At 40.2% G+C, this 14,433-nt stretch overlaps 1 protein-coding gene across 2 annotated transcripts in view; it reads left to right on the top strand.

The window, feature by feature from the left end:
- RNF19A (ring finger protein 19A, RBR E3 ubiquitin protein ligase) overlaps window positions 1-14,433 on the top strand; it is a 482,643-nt gene that overhangs the window by 96,520 nt on the left and 371,690 nt on the right. The window lies entirely within an intron of this gene.

Here is a 14,433-nt window from a genome sequence, read left to right as displayed (position 1 = left end):
AAAATGTTCTCTTTTTTTTTGTTAAATTGAAATGAGAGGTCTTGTAAAACTTGTTGGATCTCCGCTGAGATTTTGTGGGTATGTCACCATCATTGGAGTCGAAGATTATGAAGCAAATCCAAATTTGTATAGGTTTGGGCACTGAGACGAGAGAGAAAATTCATCAGAGCAGTTAATAAACAGAGTTGCTCTGATAATGGATGCAGCACAACGTTTGGAGTAGATCATGTTTTTGTAAAAGCGAAAGTACTGTATAACTTATTTGTTTGCTCCTTGGTACACGGGGATCTCGGAATACCATCTCTGGCAGCGTTTGACACTTTCAGAGTTTTTCAGAGTTCTAGATTGATATTTCAGCATTTCATTGTTGAATATGTTTGTGACACGGAATATCACATTTCAGTCAGTGGAGGGCATAAAGAGAAGTCTTTGCATAAAATAGCAAGCATTTGCAATGCAATGGGTCTCGCATTTACTCGAGTTAGAGCTATTAGCGTTGTGAATTCCTAACTGGACTTTTCTTGCCGCATAAATTGAAAATGAAAAGTAAAACCGTTGCCATGCGCAAGCTGATTCAAAGTGCCACAGCCGCCATGAGCATGAGCAAGAAAGAGATGTAAAAGGAAAAAGAAGTTCGCTCGCAGCCAGAAGTATTGGAAAAAGTGCAGTTATCCATCTAAGAGGATCGATGGCCAAGGCAGTAAAAAAACTGCCGCAAGGAGGGACAAACGTAAAGCATTTATCAATGGTAACAAAGGATTTTTGAAAGGCAAGCCCATGAACGAGTGATAGTGATGGGCGTGCTGTGGGCGTGGTTAAAAGCCCACAGATGGATTCAAACAGGCCAGAGCACTTTTGCGCTCGACCTACAAAAGGGAGCTGACAGATTTATTTATTTGTGAGTTGCATGCCCGCCTCATCACCTTGGTCATTTCAAGGGGCTAGGTGAAAAAAACAAAATAGAGTATAAAGGGAAGAGATAGAAGCCAGCCAAGTGCAGGGGCTTATCCTGGATCTGACACTTTCTCAGCCACTTTTTTAAGGACTTGGGTGGAATTCTCATTTTCAAGGGTTTCTGTACTGAAGGTTTTTAGGGACCAAGCGAAGATGTGGGCTTATAGAGTTTTGTGTCTTCTATCAGAACAAGAAAATCTGCTGCTGTGCTTAAATCTTTTGAACCATTGTTTTTGGCAACGATGTGAGGATGCCCATTTTAAGCTTCTGGTTGGGGTAAGGATTTAAAGGCGGTTTTGGATATATTCCCCAATATGTTTGGTGCATGATAGAGGTAGTTTTGTGTTTGATGCTCTATTCCGCTTGAAGCCAGTGAAGTACTTTCAGGGCTGTATAAATGCAAACACATTCTTGCTACTTGATTTTACACTCTTATGTAGTCTGGCGGTGTTATTTCTAGGAAAGCTGTTGTAGGCCACTTTGTGTAACAGAAAATAGGTCCTTCACAGGGCTTGTCAACTCAATTGCAATCTATGGTTAGTCCAGTGGAGTGATAGTATTTTCCTTCTGATTGTCAGGTAAAAGTTACTACTCATTGCAACCATGTTGATTTGTAGTCTGATTTAACTCAGCAATGAATCTGAAGTTTCTCACTTAGTGGGTCAAGGTTGGTGGGGCTGTTGTTTGCATGCCAGTTGATTGAAGGAGAGTGATATTCAGTTGTTCTCAAGTGTGGTGCTGTAAATAGAAAAAGAGTCCTCAATTTCCAACAGGACACACCGTCTAGCCTTCTTTGTTGCATCCTTACATGGCTATCCTTCCAACACCCAGAGGATCACCCTAACTGCCTGGCCTACCATCACAACTCAAACTGCTATGACCGTGCAGTCCATACACCCTGGAGCAGTCTCCGACCCCTACCCTCATCACGTCTTCATGAGAGGACTAGACCCCAATCAACACAGCCCTCAACCTGATCCTGAACGACTTTATGAACACCACCACCTTCTCAGATGCCTGGAAGCATGATCCAGGCCCACCCTTCTCCATTCTGGAGAAACCCTCGGCGGACCCGATGGCACTAGCCAGCTACCGGCCCATCTCCCCTCTACCTTACATAACAGAAGTCATGGAAAAGATTATAAACGTATAGTCACCCACCTCCTTGACCTCAGTCAATACGGATTCAGGTCTGTCACAGCACAGAAACCAACCTGATCACTGCAAAAGATGACATCCAGCTAATCGTGGGCAGAGGACACTGTGCTGCCCTGATCCTTCTGGCCCAACCTGCTCCCTTTAACACTACCCCCCACCCATCCTTAACCAACAACTACACAAAGCTGGCATTCAAGGACCCGTGCCTTGCTGAATATGCTGTTTCCTTACAGCCCACACCCAGTTGATCTGCCTGGCTCTCTTCACCTTGACTGCTACCAACCTCATCTGCTTAGTTCTACAAGGATCATCCTTTAACCCCACCCTGTTCAGCATCTACATGGCTCCCTCGCCAGCATCATCCGTCCCCACGTGGTCAACGTCCTGTTTTGCTCAGACAATACCCAGCACATCTGCTCCTTGTCCGACAAGACAAAGAGCAAGCAGACAAACCTCTTCGATTCCATGCCCAAAGCCACGAGGTGGATGAAAACCAACTGTTTCAAGCTCAGTGCAGAAAAGCAGAGGTAGTAGTCTTCAACAAATGCACCTTGCTCTGGGACTCCACTTGGTGGCCTGTTGAATTTTGACCTACACCCCACCTAGGAAAGAATAGTAATTGACAATCAGCTCACTATGACTGGCGAACTGATCTCAGTCTCCGTCTGTTGCTTCCTCGCACTCATACCTTGTTAGCAAACATTATCTGAGAAGCAGGACATGAGGGTGGCTTAAGGAGCAGTGGAATTGGAGAGCACTGGAGATTGTTAGTGATAATTTTGTAAAATAACCAATATTTTTTAAGAACTTAAAAACAGATGAGAGAGAGAGAGTGTGTGTGCGTGCGCATGTAAAAATCCCAGGTGCATTCCAAAAGACACCTCACCATACCTGACTGAAAGTATATACTTGTTCCCAAACACCACCATCCACCCGAAGCTACATCCCTGTTTCCATTAGCGCTGAAAGCCACAATTTTCAGTATAAAGTTCATAGTCTTCACAAGTTCTTTAAAAAACAAAAAGTGTATACTGTGTTTGAGGGACAACAGTAATACATACTAACAAAGGGTGACTGTCCAGGAGCCTTTTAAATGTCCGTCTTGTGAGTTTGACAATAGACCATTTGACGAGCCTTTTCATTCCACACCCACCACCGAAGCTCTCTTATGCATTCAGTTGCTTTCTTTTGCGACGACCACCCAACAGTTTAAAACCATTTCTGGAAATGTAGTTGTCTTGCCACACTTGTAAAAGTGTGACATGGTTTTGTGTTTGTATGTCAACTATGCTATTGTGGTACATTGTGATAAAGCAGTTTCACTTCTTGTTTACCTGTCTGCTAATACACTTGCCCCTCTTCTTGATTGCTGTAATGTCAAAACTCCCTTTCATTAACACGTAGCTCCAATTTCTGATTTTTCTTTTCTTTGTTTTTTTTTCTTCTTTCTTTTAACTTCTTTAAACCCAAACTGGTTTGATACTTCATAGGTGGTGACAAATATTTATAAATATGCTTTAGTTGTTTACCTTTCCTCTGTTACAGTATTAAACCAAAATATCATTTATTTTAGGTGTAGGTCATTTTAAAATACCAGTGCAGAAGAAAGCCCGAAGCTACGACTGTATTTAGTTAGTTTTTTTCCCCCCCAAGTTAGAAGAGGCTGATTAGTTGGGGGTAAAAGTAAAGTTTGCGTGAAATGTCAAGTAAATGGAGTTGTGTGCATCTCTAAATGAACAATTCCCTAAAGCTCTCAATGGTCTCAATTTGAGAACACGCAGTCGATGTTCGCTTGAAGGAGTATCATTTTGTTCCCACTTGTTTTTACTTTAACTTTGTGTGAAGCACTGGTTGAAAGAGTGAAACTTGATATGATGGTTTATGCCCAACTCACTAAGACCTAGGTAGTGAAGAAATACCCAACATGTTATTTGTAATTGAATAAGACACAAGTTACTTAATGTTGTGGTTTTTTGGGGGTAAGGGTATCCCAGAGAAACGGCCCGTTCAAAACGTCAGTCAGCTGCACCATTCTCAAAACAATATCCTACAGTTAATTCATAGACCGTTACAAAAAGCGTAAACACATTATTTTCATTGTTACAATCGCACTACAACATTTTAGGACGCGGTACTTTTATACCGAAGCAACAGAAGAGTCTTCATTAGCAGACGTATGTTATCAGTTAAGTGAAATAAAACTGGAGGAAGATCTGGCTCTTAATAAATAAATTAAAGCATACCGTATTAAACAGCCAAATATATCAGTGTTTTTAACACACGTTATTTAATGTAAAAACATCTCACTAAACCTCCTTACAAAGAATCTTATTCTCTAGGTACTGTTGACATTTCAGTACACCAAAAATGGGTAAAGGCTTTTGAACCTACTGTGACGCACATCACAGAATTGAGTAACATAACTAGATGTCATGACATCAAAGCAAAAACAAGCGTATATTATACAATTCATAACGTGCGGCATTTCCACTCTCCCTAACTGGCGAACAATTGGGATTCAAGGACATGCATAAAATCCGGACTGGAAGTGTTTGGGGTATTTGGGGGTGGTAAGGCCCTTTTTTATCGCAGACTTGTCCTAGGTCTCCAGGACAGTCCTAATCGGGGGTGGCAGTGTAGTTGGTGCATGGTCTTGGGTGTTTAGGGAGCCAGGCAATGTCCCACAGAGGGCAGAAAGCTCATGTGGGCCAGTGCTTTTCACTCTTGCGGTCTGTCCATTCGGAGAGGAAGCGGAGATGTGGCGCCCAGTAGTAGTCAAGGAGGTTAGGACATTCCAAGCCCCCTTGGTCTCTGGGTAGCATAAGCACGGTGTTGGAAAACCAGAGGGGGGATGCTCCCTCACATGAATGTGCATATGTCACCCTGGAGACATATGATGTCGTCCTCTGGGATGGAGGGTTGCAGTGATTAAAAGAGGGAGAGTAATTTCAGGAGAATGGTCATTTTGACAGCGTTTAAATGGGCTAGCAAGGACACAGGTTGCGGTTTCCGCCAGCAAAAATCCCCACCAATGGTTTTGTTGAGCCCATACCAGTTGGCCTGCATCCAAGAGGTGAGGGATGGAGTAAGATGAAGGCCAAGATAGCAGATGGACTTCGAGGCCCACTGAAATGGGGCCAGGGACTGAACAGCAGGAAGGTCTGCCTTGGTTATTGTGAGATTTAGAGCATAGAACCTGGTCATATTAACCTTAAAGCAAAAGACATGCTCAAAGGCTGTTGGAGCTTAAGCCACCGCATGAAGTAGCCGGTTGAGTAAGGGTGAGGAGGAGGTCATCTGCAAAGAGACAAAGCTTGTGTGCTTCAACCAAATTGAATGCCCGAAATGGACTTCATTTGATGTATAGTAATGGCCAGGGGTTCCAACGCAAACAGCAGGGATGAAAGTTGGCATACATTAATCGTGGCCATAGAAGAGACATAGGAGGCCATGATGCAGGCAGTCATGCCCGCTCAAAGGCAAAGCTTTTCATGGACTGCCCGGAAAAAGGCCAACAGAGCCCATTAAATACCTTTTCTGCATCAAGCGAGAGAAGGGAGGAGGGGATGTTGTGGTGGTGTGATTTCTCAATGAATTGGGCAATGCAACAGATGTTGTCTGCTCCTGATGTTGGCGAATGAAACCCACTTGGTGCGGGTCTATGAGGTCCGGAAAGTATTGCTCCAACCTAGTCGCCAGGATTTTGTTGAATAGTTTAGATTCAGTATTTAAAAGAGCAGTCGTTTGGTAAGATGCACATAAGGTGGGATCTTTAACTGGCTTAGGTATGAGGGCAATCTCTGCTGCCGCTATTGTGCGGGGTAAGGCCTGAGTCAGCCGTTAGTGAATTGAATAATTTCAGGAGAGGATCCTGGAGAGAAGGAAGAAAGGCCCTGTAGAAGGAGACCGGAAGACCATCTGTTCCCAGCATTTTGCAGACCGGATGATCCCGTATAGTGAGCTGTATCTTGGTCAGTGTGATGGGAGCTTCCAAAAGTTCTGCATGCTGTGGTTCTAAGGCTTCCCTTGTGCAAGTGTTAAGGTAAGAGTCAATGAGATTATGGGGAACATCCACCCCAGTGTATACAGGACCTGATCAACCTGTGGTAGAACCACACTTTTCTATGAAACATGGTTGTGAAATCCATATATTTAGGACTTATCTTAGGGGTTCCTCCTTACGGAATAGGTGGTCTCACACACATTTTAGTGTCATGCTTCATCATTTGGCCACCTACCCCCACCCAGGTAAGACAATACCACCTGGGCGGACTCAAACTCTTGGTTAAATGAACCCAGAGGGAGTTCTTAAATGATATTTTCTGGATAATTTCGGGATCCAGTTGTTTGGAAAAGAAATTACCTTACAGATGACCAGTGTGGATCACACTTTTTAATAGTGGTGTCTGCTGGTAAATTAAAAACAAAGTAGGGATGTTTTTATTTTAGCATAATGACTCATGGCGTTGCTCTAATCCTGACTGCCACCATGTTTCTGCTCACACGTGAAGCCATTACTGGTCTGGGGAATTCTTCAGGGCCTGGGATCACTAGTAAGTATAGTGTGAAGAAAAAACCTACCCTGTCTTAACAGTAGAAGGCACGTATACAACACACTCGAGGCCTACCTGAGTATTTACTCAAATCTGGAGGACCCTAAACTTTAAGGGCAACTAGTCCCTGGTCTGGAGTGGGGATAATGCCTCTTATAGTCACACATTCATCAAGGTGGGAGCAGTCATCTGGACCAGCCGCTTGAATCCCGGGATGACCAACACCATAAAACACCAGCCATACTGGAGATGTCGCTCTCCTAATGTTTGAATTGAGGGGGGAAGTTTTCCAGTAATAGTGTTGCGTCCACCCCAGTGGACAGACAGCAAGGGCAGCAGCAGCCGGAAAATGCAAGGTGATCAGACAGGTGCCTGTGTTTGCCTGCAGCTGCAGAGCTGGGTGTTGGGAGTGCGGAAGGGCATTGCTTGCCCCCTCAAGGTTGCCAGGTGTAGCAGAAAAACCTCAGTTGTAACATAGTGTTGAATTTGCAGTGTATGGAGGGCACCGAGGATTCGTATATCAATTCTGTGTGTCCAAGAGAAGGAGTCCTTTTTATGAAGAGCCAGTGGCTGAAGGAGTGGGAGAGGGGCCCCTCTCCATGTTGTGAAGGTGTTGAATTATGTCTCATTTTGTTTCACGAGAGGCAGCCTCCTTAAGATGCTTGTCAGAGTGGTGAGATTTCACTTTGGACCAAATGGGGGACAATGCTTCATATATATGTAGTTAAACCATAGTTCAGCTCATATTTCTTTAGGAACCACCATGCACACTTGTTGGTTGTGCTGAGATGTGCTTTATTACGAATTCAGCTGCAAGCCTTGATTAATTTTGCTGGATAGCCTTATGGTAATGCCGTTCAAACTTGTATTTATGGTTCATTAATGCAAAGCCTTTATTATTAGGGTGAACATTCTAAATAAACGTTGCAGGATCACACTGCATTACTGACCGTGGTTCTAGTAAAAAAAAAAAGAAATGTGTGTACACACGTTTGAAAAGTTTAACAATGATGCTACCTGTAATGCTCTAAGAATGTTCACTGATTATATGAAAATGTTTGCAGAAGCTTATAAGCAAGATTGATGATTCTTTGCTTTCTAAATAAAATGTCAACAAAAAATGCAAGTAGGAAAAAAAGTTTTGCTAATTTACTTTGTAATTTTAGGTACTGTTTCTTTGAAGCATCGTTTACTGTGTTGATGCACCCTAGTATTTTCAAATAAAAATCATAATGGAAAATCAGTGTAATCATTTTTAACAAGATTATGGGAAACATGAAAATAAACAAGCACAGGCAAAGCTAACTGATCCTATAATTTGTGGTCAATCTTTAGGTGTTGTCAATGCGTGATTTGTTTTGACATGGCTTTTGTAACACTTTATTGTAGTGGGAGTTGTAAGGCCCTCACCATTGTAAGAAACATTGGCAAAAAACAAAATTAATTGGTCTCAAAAAGCACACATTGCCACAGTAGTTCCTGGCACTGAACAAAACTAATTTGTGTGCCAATATGCTCCTTGTGGAAGAGCAGAATGCTATCACCCACAGTAAAGCCAGTCGATGGATGGATAGAGAGAGAAATAGAATTTTAATAAAAACAAAATGTTTGTGTTAATGCCAGACCTAATTTGGAGCCCAATTCTTAAAGAAAGTCACAAAAGTGCACCCATGGTATATGTGTTTGCATTAGTGGCTTTCATGAATTCACACAAATTTACATAGGTAGCCCAGGAAATTGTACTCCTAGAACATACTTGTGAACTGTATTTAAGCATGAGCAATTATGGATGTGTAGATTTGCTCATACCAAAATCCTTTGACCGTTTACAAGTTCACTTTTCCTCCAGCACTTTTTACTCAACCCTGAAAGAACTTCTACCTCTGCCCTTGTTAGAGTTACATTTCCAACCTTTCTTGGTATGGGAACAAATTAGAGAAGAGCTGGTGGAAATCCTTAAAATATGCATTTTAGCAGGTTTGCACAGACTCAAAGGCATTCCAGCCCTGGAACTATTGCTTACTGCTTCCTCCAGCACCAGGATGTAGATCTGCGGAAATGTGGCAAATTGAGTAAATTACTATAATAGTGCTTAAAATTACTAGTATTCAAGCCCTACTATAGTATTAGCCCTGGCATAATAAGAGAGGCTATTATCAGAGCTCTTACATAAGGAGACTGCTGCCATAATTTGTTGCCACACTACATGGCACCGAACGAGTAGATGTTTTTTTACAGGACAAGTAGATTTATGAAGCAACATGTCCCATGAACAAGTAGATATTTTATTAAATTGCACACCCCTGTACGTGTCAACGTTTTTGGCCACAAAAAATGCTCTTCCTGTGGAAACTTTTGACACATGTATAACTGCATATTGGCTACAACCTTTGTGTAATAACGAGAGATCTCATCATTTGAAAAGTCATTTGTTGATTTGCCTATACCTTTTGCAACCTTTGATGAATCTGAATGAAATTTGGCAAACATTGTGTTGAAATAACTATTAAAATTTTCAAATTCATGCAGCTCCATCTGTGGTGGGGAAACGGAGTTTAAAGAACGAGGGCAATAGAGTGATCATCTGCTAATATCTTTGGAACTATGTGATAAATATGCACAAACTTATTAGAGGCTTGGAAGGATTGTTTTTTTACTGATATGTTAAATTTTGTGCCAATCCATCAAGGGTAGGGGAGTAGGTTTGGAACATTAAAGGAAGGGAGTAAATGTTTAAATCTGATAGACATTTAGCTGTAGAATCCTTACTTTAGAATACTCAGTCATCAGACTGGATTCAGAAGATTTTTTAGCAGTATCTCTGAGCTCCATTAGGTGAAGTCATTCGACTCCGCTTTATTAGTGTCGTCCATGCCGGAAGTAACATGCGCAGTACCTATCTATGCGCCACCCGGGTTCACTGATGTCCCTTACTTCCTTTCTGTGCCAGATAGAGCTACCTTCAGTCATTTTTTGACTGCCATTTTTGCAGACTTTTGTTGACTTTTTTGGAGAGATTTCTCTCCTGGTACGAGGATGTAAGCATTAAACCAGATGTATTAGATATAAATAAATAAAGGAATACTTTTGTTATTTGCAAGGAGTTCTGAGGAAACGTTAAGTGGTTGTTAGGAGACCTGGGGTCAACATATAATTTGCAAAGACAACCTATACCTACTATGTGTTTACTGAAGTTTGTTTTATACTTGTTCTTTGCAAGGGCTACCATGTGTGCAGCACAAACATTTACCTTAACATCACCAATATCTATAATGGACGCAGTATTTTGAAAACTACATGGGTACTGTGGATAATGAAACATTGAGTGCTGGAAAGAAAAGGAAGATTTTACTTCACCTCTTAGGTCTGGAAGGTATAGGACAATACAATCCGATGGTTAAAAAAAAAAAAGCTGGCATGCAAGAGATGACTGTATATACGACTGCGTTGGATGAATTGGGCAGTTAATATTTTCCAACAGTATGTGCTGCAATAGGAATTTAAAGGAAGATAGTCTGAGGGGAAATTATATGTTGCAGAGTATCATCCCTCAGTCCTAGGATGAATAGAGCATCGTAACTAGAGTATAATTTTGGTCCCCAATAGTCCTGAGCAGATGTTGGTGGTTGGGGAAATTGAAAAGTGGTAAAAATGTATAACAAATTGATGAGAGCGTTTCATGAAATATCTTCTGCAAAAATGGCCAGTTGGAAGGTTTCCAACACAAAATTGTGTTTTGGGAATGCCACCCCAGTGGTACATAAGGCACGATATGTTACAATACTGTTGATAGATGATCTTGAGAGAGCTTGAGACCTGGCAGCTTGCTGAAATAATAGAACCAGTAGAATCCTTAGACCGGTTTTCTCCTTTAGTCATAGCCAGATGATCCAATGGAAAATTGAGACTGTGTGGACCTGAGAGATCTAAATAGGAATATTTTGATTGACCAATTTACCCTTCCAAAAATCATGAGTTAAGGGTAATGTATGGTCTTCCGCTTCCACTGTTTATCCTTCATCTCGTTAATACAGATGTCATTGCATAAAAAAGCAAAAGATTAACAGCATTTATAACACATGCTGATTGTTTTCAGTTTGTGAAAATGCCATTTGGGCTCGTAACTGCAGTCTTTCAGAGGCATATGTTGGAAACTGGAAGGTATTTTATTCTTCCAAGGTGATATTCTCATTATGGGAAAAATAAGAGTGAACATGATGAAAGATTAAGAAGTATTCCGACCATATTAAGTGACAAGGGGTTGACTACCATGTTCTCAAAATGCAATTTTGCGGCACATCAAGTGACATATCTTTGACTTGAAATAGGTTAATGTGGTATAAAAACCAAACAAAAGGAATTGTTTGAAGTAGTAGAAAATACACATGCACGTTCTGGTAAAGATGAATTAAGATAATTCCAAGAATTTACTAAATACTATTCTAAAGTTGTATTTAAGTTCTAAAAAAAAAAAGTTTGTGTTGAGGAAACTTTTGACAGAAAGAATTACATTTGTTGGACAGATAAGCGTCAATGTTTTCAAGGGTATAAGATGTGATATTAGTTTGGCACCTTCATTACAAGGGTTTGATCCAAATGTACACAGAAGTGTAACCACCAGTTCAAGCAACAAATGATTTGCTGCAGTTTTGACTCAAAAAGAACCTTCTGGTAAGGAGGTTGTAAATGCATTTGCATCAAGGAGTCTTGCCTTCCGAGGAGCGGTGTTCAGCCATTGATAGAGATCTTAGCATGTGTTTCGGGTTTGGAACATTTCAGATTATTTGGGATTCCGAATTTGAGATGAGAACTGATCATAAACCCTTGACAAAAGTGTTAACCACTAGTGGATTGCAGAGAGCATCACCATGCATTGCTAGAATGTCTCTTAGGTTATATAAATTTAGATATAGTATTCACTATGTACCTGGTGTACAAAACAAGTAGCAGATTGCTCAAGTAGGTTACCATTGCCATTGTAAGCATGTTTTGTTGATAATGGAAGTGATTGTTGTGTTTCCTTGGTTGATTGTGATGATGTTATTTGCATCAATAAAGATGAGTGGATGGATGAGTGTAATAATGAACTATTGATGAATATCAGGAGTTTGTATCAAGTGGTTGGCCTGTTTGAGAACAACTTAAGTGGTATTCTAATAACGTTTGGGGATGTCAGGCATGAACTGTTCTGTGAAAATGGGCGATTTATGAGTAATAATAAGGGAGTTCCACCATCTAATCTAAGGAAAAATAGTTATTGGTCATGAAGGTCATCTTGGAATTGTCAAGTGTAAGAAATCAGTAAAAGAGTCTTATTGGTGAATTGTCAAGAATATGCAGGCTTTGAAAAATGTTGTGAACTTTGCTTCCAACCTTGAGTCCAGTAGAATGCCCACAAACGTCATGGGAAGCTATTGGTATTGACGTAATGGAACAAATTCTATGTAAAGAATGCAGCCTTATATTGGTTTTGGTGGATCATTTCTCAAAATGGGTGGAAACAGAAATTGTACCTGTAATGAAATCTTTAGATTATGTTTTCGTTAGAGAGGGACTGCCTAAAAAAAGTGGTGAGTGACAGTGGAGCACAATTTAAGTCAGCTGTGGTTGAAAGTTTCCAGCCAAGAAGTGGTGTAATCCATATTAGTACCTGGGTTTATCATCCTGCTGTAAATGGTGCTTTGGAACATTTTAACTGTGTAATCAAAGCACTATTCAGTTGGCCATCAGGAATAGAACTAAGTGGTGGTCAGAGGTAAAGAAAATGGTCTGGGCACCTAGAGCTTACTCACATCAATACAGGATTTACTCGGTTTTAACTGGCAGGAAGTCGTACATCAACGATAATTTTGCTTGGATGAGTGTGTCAAAACGTACAAATTGGTCTGCAGAATCAGTCATTGGGAACATACAAAAGGCACACAATGCACGCAAAGATTACTATGATAAGAAACACATACTTGTGAGGTGGATCTCAAAGACGGGCAGTGGGCAGGAGTGAGGAAAGCAGACAAGGTCATCAAAGGGCAAAGTGTATTGTTGAATCCTTTAAGGGTGTTGGAATGTTTGAAACATTCTGTCAAATTTAGTGATGGAAAAGTTTGGCATATGAGCCACATTGCAGAGAACTTATTCCAGGATAATAAAGTTTGGACAGAAACAATGAAGGCTTATGGAATTGGTTATAGAATGATAATAAAACATCGCCCAGACCTATTCCAGCCATTGTATCTGGTAATGGGGTTGCTCAAGACGCTTATAGTGATGACACTACAGTAGAGAGTAATATTGAAAGTGATCATTCCTCAAATGAACAGCCTATAATAAGTCGTGCTGGTAGAACAGTCAAATTACTATGCAAATTAAATAACTGTTTTAGAATGATTTACTGGATTAACCTATAACATGAATTTGAGAGATTATCAACTGAACTGAATGTAATTATTATTTTCATGCTCAACATTCTTTCTGTTCAGATTTTTTTAAATAGATTTTAGGAGATTACATTTAGGATTTAGGTTAATATTGTTTATTTTTAGGAAGTTTATATACCATAGTAACATTTAAGTATATGTTTTTAAAGGTAAGGGATATGTGTAGTGTTGAGTATTAGAATACTTAGCATCCCAACGTATATGGTGCATGCCATTAGCTTTTTAACGTGCAAGCTCATAATAACTTTAAGAATGTTTTATCAAGTTGTAAGTAGAGATGGTTCAGGATGTTGCATCTGGCATTGAGTGGGTGCAGACATATTGCAGGGTTGATAAATAAACTTATTGGAATCCTATTCACCTGTATGAGTCTCCTCCTTTCGACACAACAGATAAGTTAACAGAGACCTGGTCTTTTGAACACTGTAGAAAGTGTTTTTCCATTACCCGACCTCTGAAATTTGTTGCTTGTGGCGATTCTGGTAAGAAGGGCAATGGACGTTAGACTATGTAGTTAGTTTTTTGGATTCCGGTAAAGTATATGTCTCGTCATGTAAGATTATGAAACTTGATGGTTAACATTTCATGAATTTAAATTGTTTGTGTACTTTTAGTCTCAGAAATAGTATCTGATTTTCCTCTTTCATTGCTTTTTAGCCAGCTTGGCTTAATGCATTTAAGTAGGGTAAACCTATATTGAACAGACATGAATTACGCTTGCCTGTGCAATAAACCCAGAAAGAAACATTGTCATGCACCTTGTTTGACCTTCAGAGCTTACTGTACTGTATTATAAGATATTCAAAACATAACACGATTAAATGTTCTCTGTTTTATAGGGCATGGTGAGAATCTCTGTTTATGTAAAGGAAATACAGTTGGCGATTCACTGTGTCTGCTATTTTTGATTTTACACATCTGCTTGCTTTGGCACAATTCCTAGAATATACTTAAAGGGAGAGATTTCATGTTTGTGCCTCTTGATCATCCTGCTTGGAGTTTAAGGAAGATGTTTGCGAATTAAGCATAACTATGAGGTAATGCACAATACGGTTTAAATAAAAAAAAAAAAAAAAAAAAAAAGGTCCATCTTGCTTTGAAGTAATTTCTTTAATGACCCGAATGGCAACTGCCTTCATAGTAATTTATCCCTTAATTGGCTTTCCACCTTTATTGATGACAACATGATTCACTTTGAAATAAATTGTTATCCGCTTTCCACCCAAATCAGCTGAGATGATCTCAAGGTGATTTGTAAACAAAAATAAACACAAGGTGTTTTATGACTTCCCAGACCATTCCTCTACTGTTGTGACTCGAGTGAGATGTTCATG

The sequence above is a fragment of the Pleurodeles waltl genome, chromosome 2_2 (assembly GCF_031143425.1).
Source record: "Pleurodeles waltl isolate 20211129_DDA chromosome 2_2, aPleWal1.hap1.20221129, whole genome shotgun sequence".
NCBI lineage: Eukaryota > Metazoa > Chordata > Amphibia > Caudata > Salamandridae > Pleurodeles > Pleurodeles waltl.
This window is presented reverse-complemented; position numbering and strand designations above follow the sequence as displayed.